The 18,406-nt window shown below is 41.3% G+C and overlaps 1 protein-coding gene across 4 annotated transcripts in view; it reads right to left on the bottom strand.

Annotated features, from left to right (window-relative positions):
* The window catches only part of MEGF10 (multiple EGF like domains 10), a 112,625-nt gene extending 102,053 nt beyond the window's left edge, over nucleotides 1–10,572 (bottom strand). Inside the window, exons 1-2 of one of the 4 annotated variants that reach the window (XM_052778335.1) lie at nucleotides 10,366–10,572; nucleotides 7,341–7,567 (exon numbers count right to left, since the gene is read on the bottom strand). The gene's annotated coding sequence lies outside the window, so the exon portion shown is untranslated. Of the gene's footprint in view, nucleotides 1–7,340; nucleotides 7,568–9,884; nucleotides 9,974–10,365 lie in introns of those variants that run through there. The other 3 variants (XM_052778337.1, XM_052778339.1, XM_052778336.1) reach the window with 3 other exon arrangements.
* Nucleotides 10,573–18,406: the final 7,834 nt, after the last annotated feature.

Here is an 18,406-nt window from a genome sequence, read left to right as displayed (position 1 = left end):
GGCTGTTACACTCAGTAGACAAGCAGCCTTCCTGCACCTCAGCAGGAAGGGCCAGCAAGGCCGGGGAGGTGGGTTTTTTGCTCCTGGACTTACAGTTCCTCTCTTCGCAAACATGACATTGAGAAACTCCAGAGTGTTATGTATTTCTTCTTTCCTATGGGTCATGCCAGGAAGACAACACCAGTGCAAAGCAGCAGCAGCAGCCATCTGGCCACTGGTGCCCAGATCTTCGTCATGGCAGGAAAAAAATAAATGTCTTAATTAGCATTGTTATGCATAAAAAGCAATCATGTAGTTAAACAGAATCCATTTAAATAAATAAATAAAAATAATTATGACAATATGACAATAATAATGATAATGCACTGCAGCCAGTGAAACACTCCTCAGCTGCAGTATATCAGAAACTCCCACCAAAGGGCAAAGCAACACCACCCTCCGGCAATAATCGCACCAGGCATTTTATTCTTCCTCTCTTCCATGCTCTCCAAACAACATACAGCCAAGGTGGACAGGTACTAATTACTTAACTGCTTCACCTTTGCTGCTTCGAGGAACATGGCCTTTGTCTGGGAGAACAGACTGTGAAGTCTCCGACTAAAGAACTGCCCAGGGTTTGTGGATATTCACTTGCTCACTCACAAAGCACGTGAGAACTCACAAAGCACCTGAGTAACCACTCTAGAAGCAGCATCACAAAATTAGGGGCAAGTGGGACAATGGTACAAATTGGCAAATGGGACTCCCATTTAGGAATCCACAAAAACTCTGTTTACACTTAAATGCCTGTTTATTCCTACTACAATTACCCAGATTTTCTGTGAAAGCAAACACTGCTCTAGAGAGAACATAAACTAAGACTTGTTGAACACAACTGACAAATCTCCTTCCCATCTTTCCATGAAATCTTCCTGAGGTGTTTAGATTCCTGGAAGTCTCCTAGTTGCATCATAAAAAACAAAATTTCACAAGTTTCAAAGTTCCCTTATTTTAATGTCACTGAATACAGTAATTTGGACACTTCCAATGCATCAGAAAACACTAAAAGGATGGGAGGACCTGACAACATCGAACAGGACTGTGACAGCTTACATCATGAGAGAGAGCAACACCTATACCAAACCATACATAGCAGGCAAGAATCATACAGCACCATCTCTGCATTAAGCCCTACCCATAATTTTTAAAATACATACTCAAATGTCCTTGTCTTTTGTGGTCCCAAACCCAAACATGGTACAGGAGGATGCGATTTGAACACTAAAGCACACCCGCAACATGAGTTCATTTGTACAAATCCAAACATTAGTATTTGGAAGTAATACTTTCCTTTTGTTGAGTAAAAGGGCCACATGTAGAGATGTGATTTCAGATTTGGAGAGGCTGTTTGCTTTGCTGTCTTCAGGAGACAGACAATATGCTGTTTCACATGACACCCACTTTTAGGACATTCATACTGACTTACAATTGAAGAGATTCTTATGCACAAAAAAGTAATTATATGGATAATTAAAATCCACTGCTGTCAACAAGGCTGTGCCGTGGCCTACAAACATCCTTTAATGGCAGCACATACAGAAATCACAAGCATCATTTCCATAGTGCTTGCACGAGAAAAGGAAATCCTAACTTCTATGCAATCTGGCACCCTTCTAATGCAGTTTAAAAAATTTAATAAGTACCGATCCTTTTCTTGAGCACTGTTTGAAAAAACAGCCCGTCTAGCCCAGCTTTACCCTCAACAAGCATTTACTCACCTGACCTACTCAGAGACATCACTGAATTTCTTAGACTGACAGTCTCCCTCTGACACCAGCTGGGCTGTATCCTCGGTATTTCTTTCTATTAAAAAGATTTACTCAAACATGTAAGGTAAACACTGGAGGAAGAAGCTGGTCAGGAGTCTAACTATGCCAACCTTGCTCCCCAAACCAAACACCTGTTTTTTTCTGAGGAGCAGTGAGACTCTTCAAGCACACTAAGGTAAAAGAATGAAGCAACAACCACCAAAAAAATTCCAAGTGTCAGGGCAAAATTGGCTGGGATTTTTACTGACATGTAAAATTCAGACAAAATCATTAAGCTCTGTAGTTTTGATCCTCAACCACAAGCAACTTGGCATAAAAAGGAATTTGTGAGCAGAACTGCCAAGTTCATACAGAGCCTGCAACAACTCCTGAGAGTTATGTTTTTGGAGCGTGGGGGGTGAGCACGGGGAAGGGCTGGCTGCCGGGGGCAGACTCTCAGCACATGCTGGATGGAGCAGGACTGAGCTTGGCCCTTCGTTGGTGCAGGTGGGAGTAACAAAATCACCAGCTCTTCAGGCACTTGTATGGTGTATTTAAATAGAGCTACCAATATACCGTTGCTCCATGATTTATAATTTCTACCCCAAACACAAGATACAGCCTGACCCTCTTCAGATTAATTCTTGATGACACAAAATTCTTAATATAGGCATAAGTAATTTTGGTGATAGTGTCTCCCAAAGGTATAGACAAAAAACCCTCCAAAGACAAGCGTAATGATGGAGAACTGAATAAATGAAAAGATGAATTATTTAATACTCTGTCACCAGTTGCAAAAAATGCTTTCTGTTCCTCTTTGCACTTCAAAAGCTTCTCTAAAGGAAAATATTCACTGGCAAAGTGTAAACAAAGTAAGAAAAGGTGTCAGTATAAACAAAACACAACTGCAGAATATGAAATAATTTTATATTTTTAATTTCTGTATTCAGAAAGAGTAACAGAGCAAAATGAAAAAAAATATTTGAACCTACGTGGAATTAAAGAAATTGAACTAACTGGTGCTTTGTTTTTATACCAGTACCAATATACCAACAAACAGGCAGACCGCTCCATAAATTATGTGCTTCCCTTAAGTGAAGTGTTTAGGAGCAAATATCACTCAAAAGCAAACACTAGTTTAATAAGGTCCTCAAGAAAAAAGAAAAAGGAAGAAAGAGGAGAGAGGAAGAAAAAGGGGAAAAGAAAAAAGATAAAAGGAAAAAAAAATTAAAAGGAGAAAAAAAAAGATAAAAAAGGAAAAAAAAAATTTTAAAAAGTAATGTACAGCAGTAGCTAGGGAATGAGGCCAAAGTGCCTTTGCCGGCTGTGATCACCAGTGACTCCGGTCATCACTGGGTGCCAATCCAGCCCTCAGGGCTGCAAAGGCAAAACAGTTGTTTTTAAACAAATACATTTCTAATTGAAGAGCTTTCCACTCCAGCTGCTGTATCCTATTTTTTAAGTAGATTTACAATGGCTGACACAAGTATGCTGCCTTTGGGGCCAAGATTGCTGCAGCTCACAAGTTGTCAGGGACATTTGAAGTATCAAGTGCTCTGATTCTTGCCGGTGGGCTTCAACCCTTTGAAGAGGGTTTGTCAGTCACCAAACAAATGCTTCCCACAACCACACATAAGCTTTATTTGTGCCGAAGTTCCAATGATCATAACACGTGTGTGTTGGCAGATCAGTGCAGTCCAAAATTTGTAAACACTTTAGAGGAAACTAAAACTCAGTTATACATGCTCAAAAGCACACTGTAGGAAGCAATCTTGCAGCATGGAGCAAAGGAACTATAAGATCTACTTGGTCTGTTGACGCTCTGTCTTATTCCCACCATGTCTGTCCTCAGTGCTATGTTACATGTTTTTTGCTGATTCCTGACAGCAACTTTCCAAAAATCATACGCAAATCAATTATGTCATTTTGTACTTACAACTTAACTGGACCTTGGCGCACACACACGCGTGTGCGCGCGCACACACACACACATCTTTTTCTTCTTTTTTAACATGCAAGAGCTTCCACTGTATTCACATTTTCAGGGCCACCAAGCTTAGTCTGACTACTGGCTTTGGGAGGATCTGATGCCAGCCAGCCGTGCATAATGGCCTCTTTGTCTGGCTGTCACATGAACAGCATTGTGTTACAATCATTGTCACTCCGGGCTTAAACTGCAAGGCATGCTTTCACACAAAATATTCACTTTGGGGGCTCTTTTTGGCAGAGCCCTGTGATTGAAACTCTTACGCTCTTCTTTAGTTAATCAGTTCAGCAATGCCGAAACTTTAAAAGTCAGGATTCAAAAGCTCCCATCCAAATCAACTGATTCTGAAACTTCCCTATGGGTCACATGAAGAAAGGGGCAAGTAACATAAAATAGCCATCATCTAAATCACTATGCATGAATCAACACCAAACTCAAGTGTTGAGCAACATAGTTAATAAAAAATAGGCTGCCGTAGCACAAAAGTTCTGAATGAAGCCAACAATAGTGAAAACATAGAAGAAAGTTTGATTTAGTTCACCTTTGCAGTATGTGAGGTCAGAAGGATTCCAGCAGGGTAGTGGGATCCCCCTAAAACCCAGTTTAGGAGAAGACAAGCACAGCATCACAGCTGCAAATTCCTCCCCTTTGTTCCAGCAACTAACAATCTCGCTGTTCCCGCCTGCATCTACAATGCCAGGCAGATGCACCCTGTAGCCCTGATCTTTAGATATGAATTATTACGGTCAAATCTGTGTGTCAAAATGAGACTGCAGCGTACAGCTTCCTCCAGCACGTGCTGGCTCCCCATGGGAAACCCCAACGCACGGGCAGAGCTGGAGCTGGGGAGCTCTCGGGCATCTCCCACACCCTGGGCTGGCACTGCTGCAGAGCTGCAGCGTGACTGCAGAGTATAGGCGGTGCATGGCACTGCCAGGTCCTTTGCAAACCACAGATGAGGATCTCATCATGTCTTTTCCTAAGGCCTCTGACAGCAGAGTATTTCATTCCAAGTAACAGTTGGGGATGGGAAAAATCCCAAGTCAAAGTTATCTCCACCTTGAATATTTTTCTCCTGTACTTCAGAAAAATGTCTGCAAGATAAAATCAAAACATGTCCACAAGACAAATATGAGTAACTTAACAGGTGACAATGTTATTACTTGCTGTGTAAATCCTTTAAATTCACCAAGTACCCCAAAAAAGTCCTGAATATTAGAGAAGATTATAGGAGAAACTTCAAAAGATGCTGTGAACACGCTAAACTCACTGAAACCCTGCACAGATGTCTTTGTTTTCATTAATGAAAAATATTCTCATAGGGCTAAGACCAAAGCATGTTAAGAATGACATCCTCCTGCCCTTACTGTCTCTCTGAATCATTTTGTGCTGCACATGTTTGTCTCGTACAGTTACATGGAATACAGCACTACTCACTTTGAAGAGGGCTTACAGGATCTACCCCTGAAGGAGATAAGCGTGATGTGGCAAGCACTTACAGCGTAATGCTTGCAATGTACAGAAAACTTCACAAAGCAATGGCTTCTTTCCAAAAGAAATGGGGGTATGCATGGAACAACAAACTACCAGCTTGCTTATTGTTTTCTGTCCAGTTGATTTTTCTTTCCTTTGCCGTCCATCTAAGTGACGTATCTTCTGCTAAACTCTGGTTTGGCATTCCACCCTGCTACTGCTCATAGACGTGTCAGTCACCCTGAACACACATTATCTCTCTCTTGATCATTTTTCTTTCTTGAGCAGCCTTGACCAGCCCTCCTTTCTTCTCTACATCCTCCGTCACTGTTTTGAGCACACCCTCCCAGACCAGCACTGCCCGTGAGAGACACCATTGGGCTGGGTCAGGGCCCCCCCAGTCTCATGCCTGGACAACTTCATGCACACCACAAACCCCTGCTGGTCTTCTCTTGCCCAGCCTGACAAATCCACCTTCTGCATTGCCCTAATGTCATGACTTCTCTGAGCCTCCCCTTGCCTTCCATGGTCTCTTCCCATACCCAACATTTCTCATACTTAAGAAGATGTTGACCTCTTCTTTGGCAGGGCCACAGTACCAGCCCTCATTGGTAATATACTGGTGTTTCAGAGAAGTAGTTCTACACTGTCTCCTATTTGAAGACTCTCACCTGAAAAAAATTATCATTAAACCCTTTAAACATTTTAAGTTCCATGATTTTTGATGAATAATAATATGACTGTGGCTTGACAGCTGTTTTCATTATTTCATTGTCCTTCCTTATTTCCTATTGTCTTTTGTCTTAAATTTTGGATTATAAAAGGCAAGATTATTTTTGCTATTGTTTTTGTGCTGTTGTACAGCTCCTGTGACCAGAGTGGTGGGACACTAGAGCCGCAACCTACAGCTGTTAGTGCTGGTGTTTTTATTTTAAATAGAAGATACATTAATATGAAGTCTTTATATTCAAGTTTCTTTGCAGGAGTTAACTTGCATCTCAGTGTGTTCAACAAAAATAATTTGGTAGGCTTAGAAGAGTGTTCTTTTACACAGCAGAAGAAAGATTAAATTTCTTTCCTGAGGTCACACAGCAAGTCAGTGTCAAAGTTAAAATTATGCTTTCTGCTTCCCAATCTATATTCTTTTGTTGTCTTGCACATCAAAAGGGCTCAGAATTAGTACCTCATTGCTGACTATGGGCTAATTCCTCTGACAATTGTCAGATACAAAACTCAGATAAAACATGAAGAGCTGGCTGTCTACATTTTAATATAAACCTAATGTGTACATCCAAAGACATGAACCACAAATCCTTACACAAGCAAAACATCAATTAAAGACCAGACAATTTGAATGGGTTAATTAACAAGAATGCTGACACAATCAATAAAGCTATTCCAGTAAAGCCAATCCCTCCCCAGAATACTCCTCCTATTTTTCTGACAGATGGCTTTAGATGATACATACTCTTTTCATAAGAAAAACATCTGGAATATCAAGACACAGATTCTTCTCATACATGAAAAAATAATGCAGTTTTACCTAAGTTCACAATATGCTGATTCTAGCATCTGTTTCAAATCTTCAAAGGGGAATATGAGTACCCATTACTGGGAAACTCATCTCAATATTAAAAATCAGGGTCAAATTCCATTGCTGACAGTGATTTGGTAACATAACTACTATATAGTGAAATATGGTGCCACTGGCATCATTCACCAAGGAAGACACTGCTTAATGGGAATGAGGATGTAAGAACTTTGGCTGTAATTCCACTACACCATTCCACTCCACATCTAAAGGAAGGCTTATAGTGGATTTTTACTGCCCTACACCATGTTCCATTTAAAAAATTAATATACTGGATCACATCCATGTTACAGTATTCTCTATGCAAGAATCAACGTATCTTTGTTTTTACTAAAATTGTAGCACATATGCAAAGAACCTGTTTTATTTTTTTCCTTCTTCAAAAGCCACTTACTTCCCCTAATGAGAAGAAGTGAAAATGCCTAGACAAGAAAAAGATATGTAGAGACACGGTGCAAAACTCCTGCCAAGTAATCTGAATATAAATTCAAGGGATCCTTACCAGCTGCAGTCAAAAGCCCACTCCAAATTCTGTTAGATGTTAATCAAACTTAAGTAAGTTAGTGCACGGTTCCTGTGTTCTTTGCATAGATGAATTAACTGCTTCTGTTAAACCCCATTTGCTTCCCTAGCTGTATGCCCCCATACAGCAGAATACATCCTTTTGTGGAAAACGTGGTTCTGAGAGTCACCTGAGAACTGTTCACTCGGTCAAACTCCTCTGTTCACCTGCAGGGCAGAACAGCTCATTTAATACTGTAAACCCTGGACAGGTCCTCCCGGTGCCCACCCTCTGAGGACACAACCCCCCACCTCCAGTCACATTTAAAGTGTTGGCATTAGCTATGCATATTTTACCTAGAGCAGCTAAACGGTAAAAATCGTATACAAAGGGCTAAAGCACAATGCTATTGAGGCAAAGGCAGTACAGTTTTTGTCTACTGGGGCTGTCTGTGGGGAGTGGAAACTGGCATGCACAGCCCTGCCCGTGGAGGACAGTGCAGACTCTGGACCATTTCACCACCTGACACTCAAAACAGGGGAACTCTGGTAAGTGATTTCCAGGGGAATTAAACAGATACAACCAGCTTACTTCACACAGGTCACTAAGCAGCCAGCAGCTGAGAATTTTTTTGCAAGCTATGGATTGTAATCAGTGAGCAAGACACAGAAAATTCATTGCAAATCCTGTGAAGTGCTCATCTTCTAGCAGAGACTTGCAACGCTCCAGACTTACAACTGCACCATCTTGAGAAGGCAAACGCAAAGCCATGCCATCTCCACACTATATTAACAATCAATACTAACATAACGCAACCGATCCACCTCTTGTGGGAGCCATATGTGTTTATATTTGATTGTATGACAAGGCCACATGGTGATTACAGTTGTCTGGGTAAGAAAAAAATTAAATAAATTTTACTATATAAGGTCCCATGTTTTGATGCTGTGCAGGTGCACAAGTTATATGAGCAAACAAGTAGGAACTTGGGCCTGAATTACATTGTTTGTCCAGCTTATTAAAAATCTGGAGCACACCTGCCCAGCTGGCCTTTCTGACTTGAGATGGAAAATAAAATAGGCTTCCTAATACCATTTCATCTGCAGGGCCATTGAGTAGCAACCAAGACAGATAATTTGGCTACCCAGGCTGTTATTTGCCTAAATTCTGTCTCCAGCTCAGAAAGTTGCACACTCCCCTGCAATTCAAGAAGAACACTCATACCTAATTACATATGCTCTCCTCCTGGAATTGTGTTATTGGGCACAAATGCCACTTAGGGATGTTGACAAGAAAACTGAAGCCTGAAGCCAGCTTTCAGTTTCAGTCTCACATCTGACATGCTGCTCAGTCAAAGCATCTAAGACTTTTCAGCTTAGGTCTGTAGTTTATCTGCTGGGAAACAAATATCACTCTCCAGACTTGGCTTTTTTTTTTGTTCTTCCAAGTTGCTGGATAAAAACATTTTTCCTAAATAGAGTCATTATGTTAATCTGCTTTCCAAACTGCCGCTGCCAAAACTCAGCTACAAACCTGAGAAAGTATGCCATGAGACATTATCAGTACTGACCGCATGTTCCAAACTGAGGTTTTAAACTCGCTCCATAATCAAAAGTTAGTACTTGAGAAAAACTTCAGAGCTGTACACGATTCTGGGAAATACATATCTGCTTTGACTATATTTAAGTACTCAATGACTGGCAGCAACATTTAGATAATGTGTAGGATTACCGGAAAGCCCTGCATTCCCAGCTCATTCTAGGAAAAGCAGCTGCTTATTTCTCCTAATTGATTTGTGCCCACATTTCCAGATTGAGCCTGCTTCTTGGCTGAAACACAAAATAGGAAATATGTACACTACTATGACTGTCGCCAAAAGAAAATCTGTACAGGATACCACACAACCGAGAATTTCTCTAGGTAGCTTCTGCTGAAAGCCGTACACTGGAACGAAGTCAAGTTATTAAACAGATGTGCATTTTCACGTGCAGGTCATGCTTATTTGCATGCATACACAAACATCTCTCCATCTCGGTATGTACCCTCGTTCCAGTCGCTCTTTAGGACCCACAAAAGCTTTCCGTGAAAGCGAACAGTGAGCTTTAAAAAAAGATCTTCCGCGCAAACCCCCTGCTCTACGGAGAGCCTGAACTGACCCGTCCCGGCTCCGGAGCGCTAGCGCGGGAGACGGAGACGATGCGAGCTGGGGAGAGCGAGCCGAGCCTGCCCGGAGCCCCGGAGCCGCCCCACCAGCCCGGTCGCCCACCAGCGACAACGCGGAGAGAAACACGCGCGGGCGCCTGGCCGGTCTGCCACGGCGGCGGCACCGAGGAGCGGGGCCGGCGTATCCCACCGCTGCCCCGGGGACACCTTTGCCGAGGGCAACCCCCGCCCCGCTCCACTCCGGGGACGATGCCGCCGACCCACCCGGGATGCCGCCGCGCTGCCCCGCCGCACCCGCGACCGGCACCGCGGCTTACCGGCGCTGCACCTGCGTGGCGGGGCGGGGCGTGGCGTGGCGGGGCGGGGCGGGTCGCTGCCTACCTGTCCCGCGGGCGCCCTCCCCGTCCGAGCGGGCGCCGGGAGCCGCCGCCCGGTACCGCCGCCGCCGCGCCGAGCGAGGGGCGGTGTGTGCGGCGGGGCCGGCGGGGCGCAGCCCCTCCTCCGCCCAGCCCGGCCCGCCCCCGCCCCCCGGCCCCCGCCCCCCGGCCCCCGCCCCCCGGCCCCCGCCCCCTGGCCTCCGGCCCCGCCGCCGGGGCGGGTGGTGGCGACCGAGCCGCGGCATGTAGCCGCGACGGACGGACGGACAGGGCAGACGGGCGGACAGACAAACAGACAGACAGACACTTGACCACTTCGACGCTTTCCGGGCTGGTGTCGCCCGCTGGGCGCTCCCCGGCGTGGATGCTGCCTTCACCCCCCTCGCCCCGAAATAGCCTCCCTCCAGTCGCTGGCAGGCAAACTGAAAGCTGCCTCGGGGCCTCAGCGGTCATTTCGTTCAGCCCGGTGAAGGATGGGTACCTACCCAGCAGGTGACCGAGAAATAAAATCGTCAGAGCTCCTTAGGTCCCATGAGCAGGAGCTGGTCCTCGGCTCCGTCAGGAGACCCAAATCCACAGAAAAACAAACGTCATGTGCTCCCCTCCGGTACTGCTTGAGAAAGGAAGGACATCATTACTTTTCCACATCTATACATTTTTGCGTATGTGAGTGGAGGTACTTGGTATTCCCCAAATATTTCAGGTAAATCAGACTTGCGAGCCTGCTTTGTTGCATCATGGAGCACGGGAAGGAAAATGTTTTGTGAAACTACGCAACCGCTACTTGTGTCTTTATACAAAAGAGCGCAGAAAGAGACTGACAGGTGTCGTGTGTCGTCCGTCCCTTCCCCCCGCCCTTTTAACACAGCCTCTGCACGGTAAACAAATGTTAGTATGTTTCGAACATGCAAAGCAATCATAAATAATGAGGGCAGTAGCTAATCTACCAAATTAGCTTTTGCAAGGGGAAATCTGCCTTGCATAACTGGTATTATTTCGCCTGTAGACGGAATTTGGCTCTTCGCACTTCACATACTTGGAAGTTGCGCCATTAAAGCATCTTTTTCTTTACAGAAAGGTTTTACTCTATTCTTTTTCTTCACAGTAGGTTTCATTGCTGCTGACAGCTCCGGCCGGGGTGCGACAGCAGCGCCCGGTTTGGGCAGGGCGGGAGGGGAGCTGGGGCCGAGCGGGGGGGCGGTGCGGGGGGTGTGGGGCGGGTTGGGCTGCGGAGGGATGTGCTGGAAAGCAGAGACACCTGCTGTCGCTGCGGGCGTCGGGGTCCGAGAAACTCGTTCAGCCGTAATAGCTGTGGTACTGTCTGTAGATTATATCGAAGATATAATATATATCTCTCTCTGCTCCAAATGTAACTTTTTCCACAGAACTCAGAATTAGTTATATGCTCTGAAATCTCAGGATGAAATAAGTTGACTTGTGTGCTTCTTGGTAAACCTGAAATTTTCACACACTGATGAAAAGAACAGCTGTAACAGCATCTGATCTGTCTTATCAACTGACATACACTCTGTTTAAAAAAACACTACAGCAGCCTAATAGCAATGCTTTTCAAACTCTGAATATATCAGCATAATATTGCATTTATCTCCTGTAAGAGGCAGACAGTGATAGAATAGTCTGAACAGCTAATCTGAACAGTTTTCAACTCCAGCAAAAATGTTTAACTTTTCTGTTTCTTTTTTTTGTCTCAGACTAAAAGCACTCATTTCCACTTAAAAATCAAAGCAACACTGTTAAAGAATATGCAATGTGCAATGTAATAAACTTTCTCTACTCTAAATGATGATACAGTCCCAAAGTGTTCAGAGTAGCCAAGGACGAGGTTCTGTTGTAGCGCAACAGCGCTACAGCCTAAGAAAGAGTTTTACAGCAACATTTGCAGCTGTACAAAATCTATTTTTAATGCAAGGTCTGGGGTAAAAAAGAAGTCAGTAAGACGTCCTGTTGATTTGCTATTTAGTTTCTGAAATCTATTTAATGCAAAAGCACGAGTTCGGTTTCATTCAAATTCAGTATTCCCATATAACGTACTAAAAGACATGTATTCAATTTTGGAAGCTGATCATCTTTTAACATACTTGACTTGTTATTTTCCTGTGCTAGATTTTAAACCAGCTTTTGTTGTGTAGAACAGCCGAGTCAATATCAGCACAGAAGGCATGTGTAAGAAAGAAGCTATTTCTGGCTTATGCAACCAACCCAGTTATGTCCCTTTGAGAAATTAGGCCATAAATAGCACACAATCACTGACATAATCAATCAGACGTGCTTTACCCTCTGTTTACAGATACTGTTGAAAGTAAAGCTACCATATCTTCTTCATTTAATAGCTGATACTATGCTTGTAGTGTAACAGAAATCACTATCTGTAAGGCCCTAACATTCACTAGAATTTGATTTTAGGTCACAGGAACCCAAGATCATATATATATGTGCATATATATAATATATAAAATAATACTTTATACATCATTATATATAAATATTATTTATTATATTATATATTAATGCGTGCGCAACATTTCTGCAAAAAATTTTTCTCCCATCAATGCAGCATCCATGGATTTCAAATATGCTTTTGAATTCAGAGTCCTGATACAGAAAAAGGATACAAAACTGTACCACTTTCGATGAAATAGCTACTTAAACACTAGCTTACCACATGCAGAAAAGAAAACAACACACAATCAAAATTTCAGTAACTTTTTTAGTAATCTCCTGTTTTGAACCTCTCAATTTAAAGGTATGGCTCTGAGGGTACTTCTTAGTTAAAATCGCCCTTTGAAGCAGCGTCATGTAAATTAACAGACCACTGAGTGGAAATAAATACAATATACTATCATCACTGCAGAAAATAAAGAGACTTATGTTTTGATTTCACAGTTTCCCAATATCACTTCTTAAAAATAGGTTTTCCCCCCATTACAAGTAAATTCTGGTGCTTTGAAAAACATAGCCCAAAATCTCTGATTGCTCTAGGCTCTGATATCCTGCCAGCTCAAACTCTTGCAGGTTGCTAATAAAGTCTTCAAATTTCATTTCTAGGAAAATGCTTGCTCTTCTGCAGCAATAATTGTAGGTTTTCAGCCTAATATAGTACACATGAATGAAAAAGAATGTATGTAAAAAGCATACCAAGACACAACTCCAACCCAATACAGTAATTCTCATTTATGTGGTGACAACAGATGAACTTCTGCTCCCTTTACTTAGAATCATAGAATCATTTAGGTTGGAACAGACCCTTAAAACCATGGAGTCTGACTGTATAGAAATAATTAAGTGTTGTTTGCCCAGTTGCAAACTAGGGACCTTTTGCGTGTGAGGCAAACATGATAACCACTGTACTACAGAAACACTCCTTAGGTACTTGATCACATGGTCTGGGAGAAGTGCCTATAGTCAAAACAGTCATGGCATACATTTTTATTTATTTAATGTCTAGTGTAAAACTATAATTTCTCCTGTTCGGATATTACAGCCTATATGTATGAATGGTATAAAGTAGTATATTTGTTTGAGGTGACAGAAATAAGCTCTATAATTTTCAAAAAGTTTGCTAATGTGGCTTTCTAATACATTTTTCAATACAGAATATGAAGTCAGTGTTGCTATACTTGCATATAGATCCCACAGTAAGGAAAAAAAGACTGATTCACATAAATGAAGAGCCTTATTTGAAGTTAGATCTGATTTGTGTAAGTTACATTTAAACTTTTATGTTTGTTGCACTACAAAAAGGCAGATGGTTTTCTTGAACCCACAAGAAGATGCAATGTTTCTCTTGCAGGTTTTAGTACCTTTTAAGAACATAAAATTAAATTTTCCAGTTCATTGTGACCTCTTGATAAGGTAGATCTCATTTGCATAGGGAATAGCAGAGGTATTCATGTAAAAATCTTGACTTACAACTCCGCTACAAAAACCCTGAGGTTGGTATGTTGAGTAATTTAACATTAAAGAGAACTTCAAAAAGAGATAAATGAGTCAAACCCATACATAAACTGGTTATTAAGAATTTCTTCAGCTTATGCTCTTTTTTTGTAATCTAATCTGTTTTACAGAAAACTAAACCCAAAATAATAAATTATACCCTTTTACACAAATTCATGCTCAGAGCTTGGAGCAGAACAGTAAGATGTTCAGAGCCTCATAAAACTAAGTGCAGTTTAAATCAATCACACCTCTTATATGCAGCAAACAGAAGAAAAGCATCACTTAATTAGGTCCACAGTCTCTGGAGCGCTATGTGCTGCCTGGCACCGAATGCTGCCCTGCTAGCTTGCATTGGGAATCGTCAGAGATGCCTCATCTGTTTAGCTCAGAGTTTAAACATAACAGATTCTGTAGCATCTGAAAGAGTGGAGGGATTAATTAACCCTCCTTAAAGATTTAGTGCTTTCTTATTTACTTTTTTAAGAAAATTGTGTTTTGGGATTACTTCTTTTGAATTGCAAATTTAGCTTAAACAGCTTATTAGTCTTCCTCACTAAAGGGGTGTTCTTCAAAGTTAATGCAAGCTGCGTTAGCAGCTACATGTTCTGGCAGAGCTGGGAATTTCAAAGACTGGGAAAGGCTGACAGGCTAGAAAAACAAAAGGGGGAAATACTGCCACATTCCTTCCAATGTAATTCAGTAGCCTGAAGTTCAATTAGATGCCACCGTTTATTCGCTACCAGCACTTTGCTTTATCTAAAGTCCTGAATGCTCATTTCATTATGGAGTTGTGCAGTTCCAATTTTTTAGCATGGTGGACATCTGGAAGTGTGGCCCACTGCCCTGAATGCAGCATACGAGGGGTTGCTGTATTGCAAAGGGTGTATGGAAATAGGATTGCAAAGAAAACATGCAGATGTCACCTGCAACTCCAAGACATTGCAGATGTATCTGTGTTTAGCACAGCTCTCCCCTGCTGCTGCACACATTGATATCTAAGGGGATAGAAATCAATAAGGCAACTACATTTGCAGCTATGTAGTCTTGCTAGAAAAATCCCTATGCTGTTGAGGGCAATAGATCAGGCACAGAAGCTTCAGTGTGTCTCAGACTGGACACAGTAGCTCAGTATGCATTTATAGCATTATTAATTACCTTTGGGTTTTATTTATGTTTTTTTTTCCTTTTTTTTATGATGTAGTCTACCCTCACATCCCACTGGAAACTAGGCTACAACCTTTGCTTTCTTCCACATAATAAAGCAGAAATGACGAATTATTTTTTACACTTCAGCATTTGAAAGGTGCAGAAGCTGATGTGATGCCTGTTAATGTGTTGTCCATCAATCATGCTGTAGATCCACAACCAGAAAAGACATAATACAGTAGGGGGGGAACACTTGCATGGTACTTTATTCTATATCTCACTGCACTGTCTCAAGAATGATTGCAGCCACTCCAGACACTATAATGCATTTAATTACACATATCATGCAAAGTAAATGGAAACTACAAGTCTTAGGGTCAAAGGAGATTCTTTCTATAGGTTTTGCCAGGAAAAAGGAATCAAGGCTATTGTGCAGTTTTAGGCACTTCCAGAGAAAATATCACTTCATACCCAGCACTGCAATCAAAAGCATCTAACGGAGGTAATAATGTCAGCTTGAATATCTGTGTGTTGGTTTTTAGGTTCTGGTAACCTGCACTGAAAGCCAAACTTTGAAATTGCTCTTCTCTGCCTTTGCAGCGCACAGTTAGCAGTGCGCTGGTTGAAAGCCAGGGATAGTCATGCCACAGAAACACTGTCTCCATACTTTCTTTCTCCTGGCCACACTCTCAATGACAGTCTAGACAAGGCTAATACAAGGCTACTCAGGGTATATCTGAATGACATCTTTAAGAGTTGTGTAGATGTAAAGCAGCCTATGCACATCAGCATAGAGCTTTGCAAAGGGCACCATCTGCAATGGGATATGTTTGTCTAAGCAGAGCATCAGATGAAAATTGTTAGTATGCAAATATCTGCCCAGAGCTACCGCAGATATGTATGCATGGCCCTGAACTGACAATGGAAGACATTCCTTGATCCCTGTCCCTTGCTAGGGGACCAAGCAAGGCAACAAGTATGAGCTGAACCTAGGGTCAAGCACTTGCAACAGCACTTACCTGGTAAGGACGCCAGGAGTGCCCATGTACTCCAAGACTCATTTTGTTACAGCTTTTTCCATAATGTTACCAGAAGGATTACCAAAAATCTGAATTTTAAAAGTTACCTCACGTCCTGGTCCTTTGGGCTGTACAGCTTCCAAAATACAACTTGAAGCAGATATTCCCATCTCATGTAGAAGTCTAGGTGAAAAAAAGGTACTTGAGAGCAAGAGTTCTTATTCTGAAAGACATTTCTTTAGCATTTTGATACCTACAGCAAAAGGATATACTTATACAGCTTTAGTCTCTGTTCTCTGCAAGAGTTTATGAACAGAATATTACTATTGATAAAGAAATATATAAAACCACTGGTGAAGCAGGAATGAGCCTATAGATAAAATTATACTCTGTTAAACAGGTATTTACATTTGACTTATACAAAATAAATTTTTTCCTCTTGAAATTTCTGAGGCATAGTCTTCTACTGAGTAAAGTTCTTGTGGAGAGATTTTCTCAGTTAAGACAAGACCTTTCCAACGTACCAGCGTTTAAGGAGTTTTATGTTCCTCCTTCAGAGAAGTTTCCTGTGCAACACGGTATCTAAAAAGAAAAGCTGCTTCTGTCTAAAATGTTTCTGTGCTTTACATGAACAGTGTTTCTGATGAAACTTCCATCTCTTTCATTCAGTTAATTGTTAGCTTTCCTAAAACTGAAAGTCCAGACTTGAACGATGAGCTACTCTCCACAAACTAGTATGTGCAAGTATATAGGCTTCTTCCAATTATGATGCATACAACACATTACATTAGTATATACTTTTACAGCCATATTGGTGAGGTGGTGGTACTTTACATAGCTCCATCTTTTTTTCCATAGAATAAGATGTTAAAAAAATAGCTGAAATTTTGAAGAAAAAGTGATACTTCTGCAGTTTTATTACTAATAAGGAAATTTTCAGAGAGAACATCTAAGTCAGAGTAAAGTTTATAAGTATTCTTTCTATTATTAAAAAATATTTGAAGGTTAGAAAGCAGGTGTTAGGTTTATGGAATGGGTATATATATACACTTATATATAAATCAGATTATCATAAAATTATAAAATTTTTTCAGAAAGTAGGTTTATATGTTAGACAGTTTAAGAATCTTCATTTAACTTTCCAAAAATTTTGCAATAACCTAGCCAGCCTCTCAGCTAGATACCCCTTGCATGTTGCACAGCACAGGAAGCTGTACATATTTGTAAATGGTAAAATATATTTTAACATGAAACATAACACATATTTTGCAAAAACCCCATATATTCTACATACCATATTTTGAATATTTGGATTCTTTTTTTTAATTTAACTATCACCTTTGTACATTTTAAATAAAATACAAGCAGGTTTGACCTAAAAACCTCTCTATACAATTTACATCTTTTTCAGACTTTTGTTAATGTTCAAAGGACCTAATTATAGAAGGTCTTGAACTGCTAACAACTCCATCCAACACTAACTATTGACAGGATGTAGCACAGTTACAGAAATGTCATACTGACAGATTTGAGTCATGTTTTCTTCTAATGTGTCAAAATTATTACTTCTGTTCTGCATTAGAACTTAAATAGGTAAATGATTACAAATGTGCTTATGAAACCTGGTGTTTATTTCAGAGGCCAAAATCATGCCTTCCTTTCACAAATTCACTCAAAAGGTCAGGACAATGCAATATTTCCTCAAGATCTCTTGATTAAATTTCCTGTTATATAGCTGTATCATTCTAAAGAAGTTGGTTCCCAAGCCCTTGACAGAATATCTAACAGCTTAAACCTGAAAGACATTATTGGCATCATTGAGTATTGATAATATGTACCTGTTAGTACTGTTGATAACAACACTAGGTAGCTATTAGTACATAAACATGCCAGTTAACTTCTTATTAGGGCAAATTCCCCACTAAGCTCTACCATGATGTAGCTAACCTACTAGGTATTCAGTGCAGACAGTTTAAAGCAAGCTCAGGTATCTCTACTGTGTTGCTGTCATTTTTCTGCATGGACGGATATTTTGATAGATGGCTGTCAAAAATGAAAAACAAAATAAAAGGATCTTCTTTCTTCTAATTCATGCACATGTACACCTGCCAACCTGTTTTCTCTGCCTTCTTCCCCCTTGTTTTCTTACATTTGCCTGTCAAGTTGCTCTGGGGTTCCTTGCTTCAGCACTGTTGCCTCCCTCCCAGCCACAATCAGACTGCCAAACGCTCATTCTGAAATGGTAGTTCTCATTTGAATCTATCTGAGAAATAATGTCAGCTAGCAAAGGCTACTCAGTTGTTACTTCAATATCTAAGGCAAACTCCTGAAATACGGGTGCAAAATTAGCATGCATGGGATGTGGCATAGGAAATAAGCACCTCCAGCATTACCAATATGTAAA

The sequence above is a fragment of the Harpia harpyja genome, chromosome Z (assembly GCF_026419915.1).
Source record: "Harpia harpyja isolate bHarHar1 chromosome Z, bHarHar1 primary haplotype, whole genome shotgun sequence".
Lineage (NCBI taxonomy): Eukaryota > Metazoa > Chordata > Aves > Accipitriformes > Accipitridae > Harpia > Harpia harpyja.
This window is presented reverse-complemented; position numbering and strand designations above follow the sequence as displayed.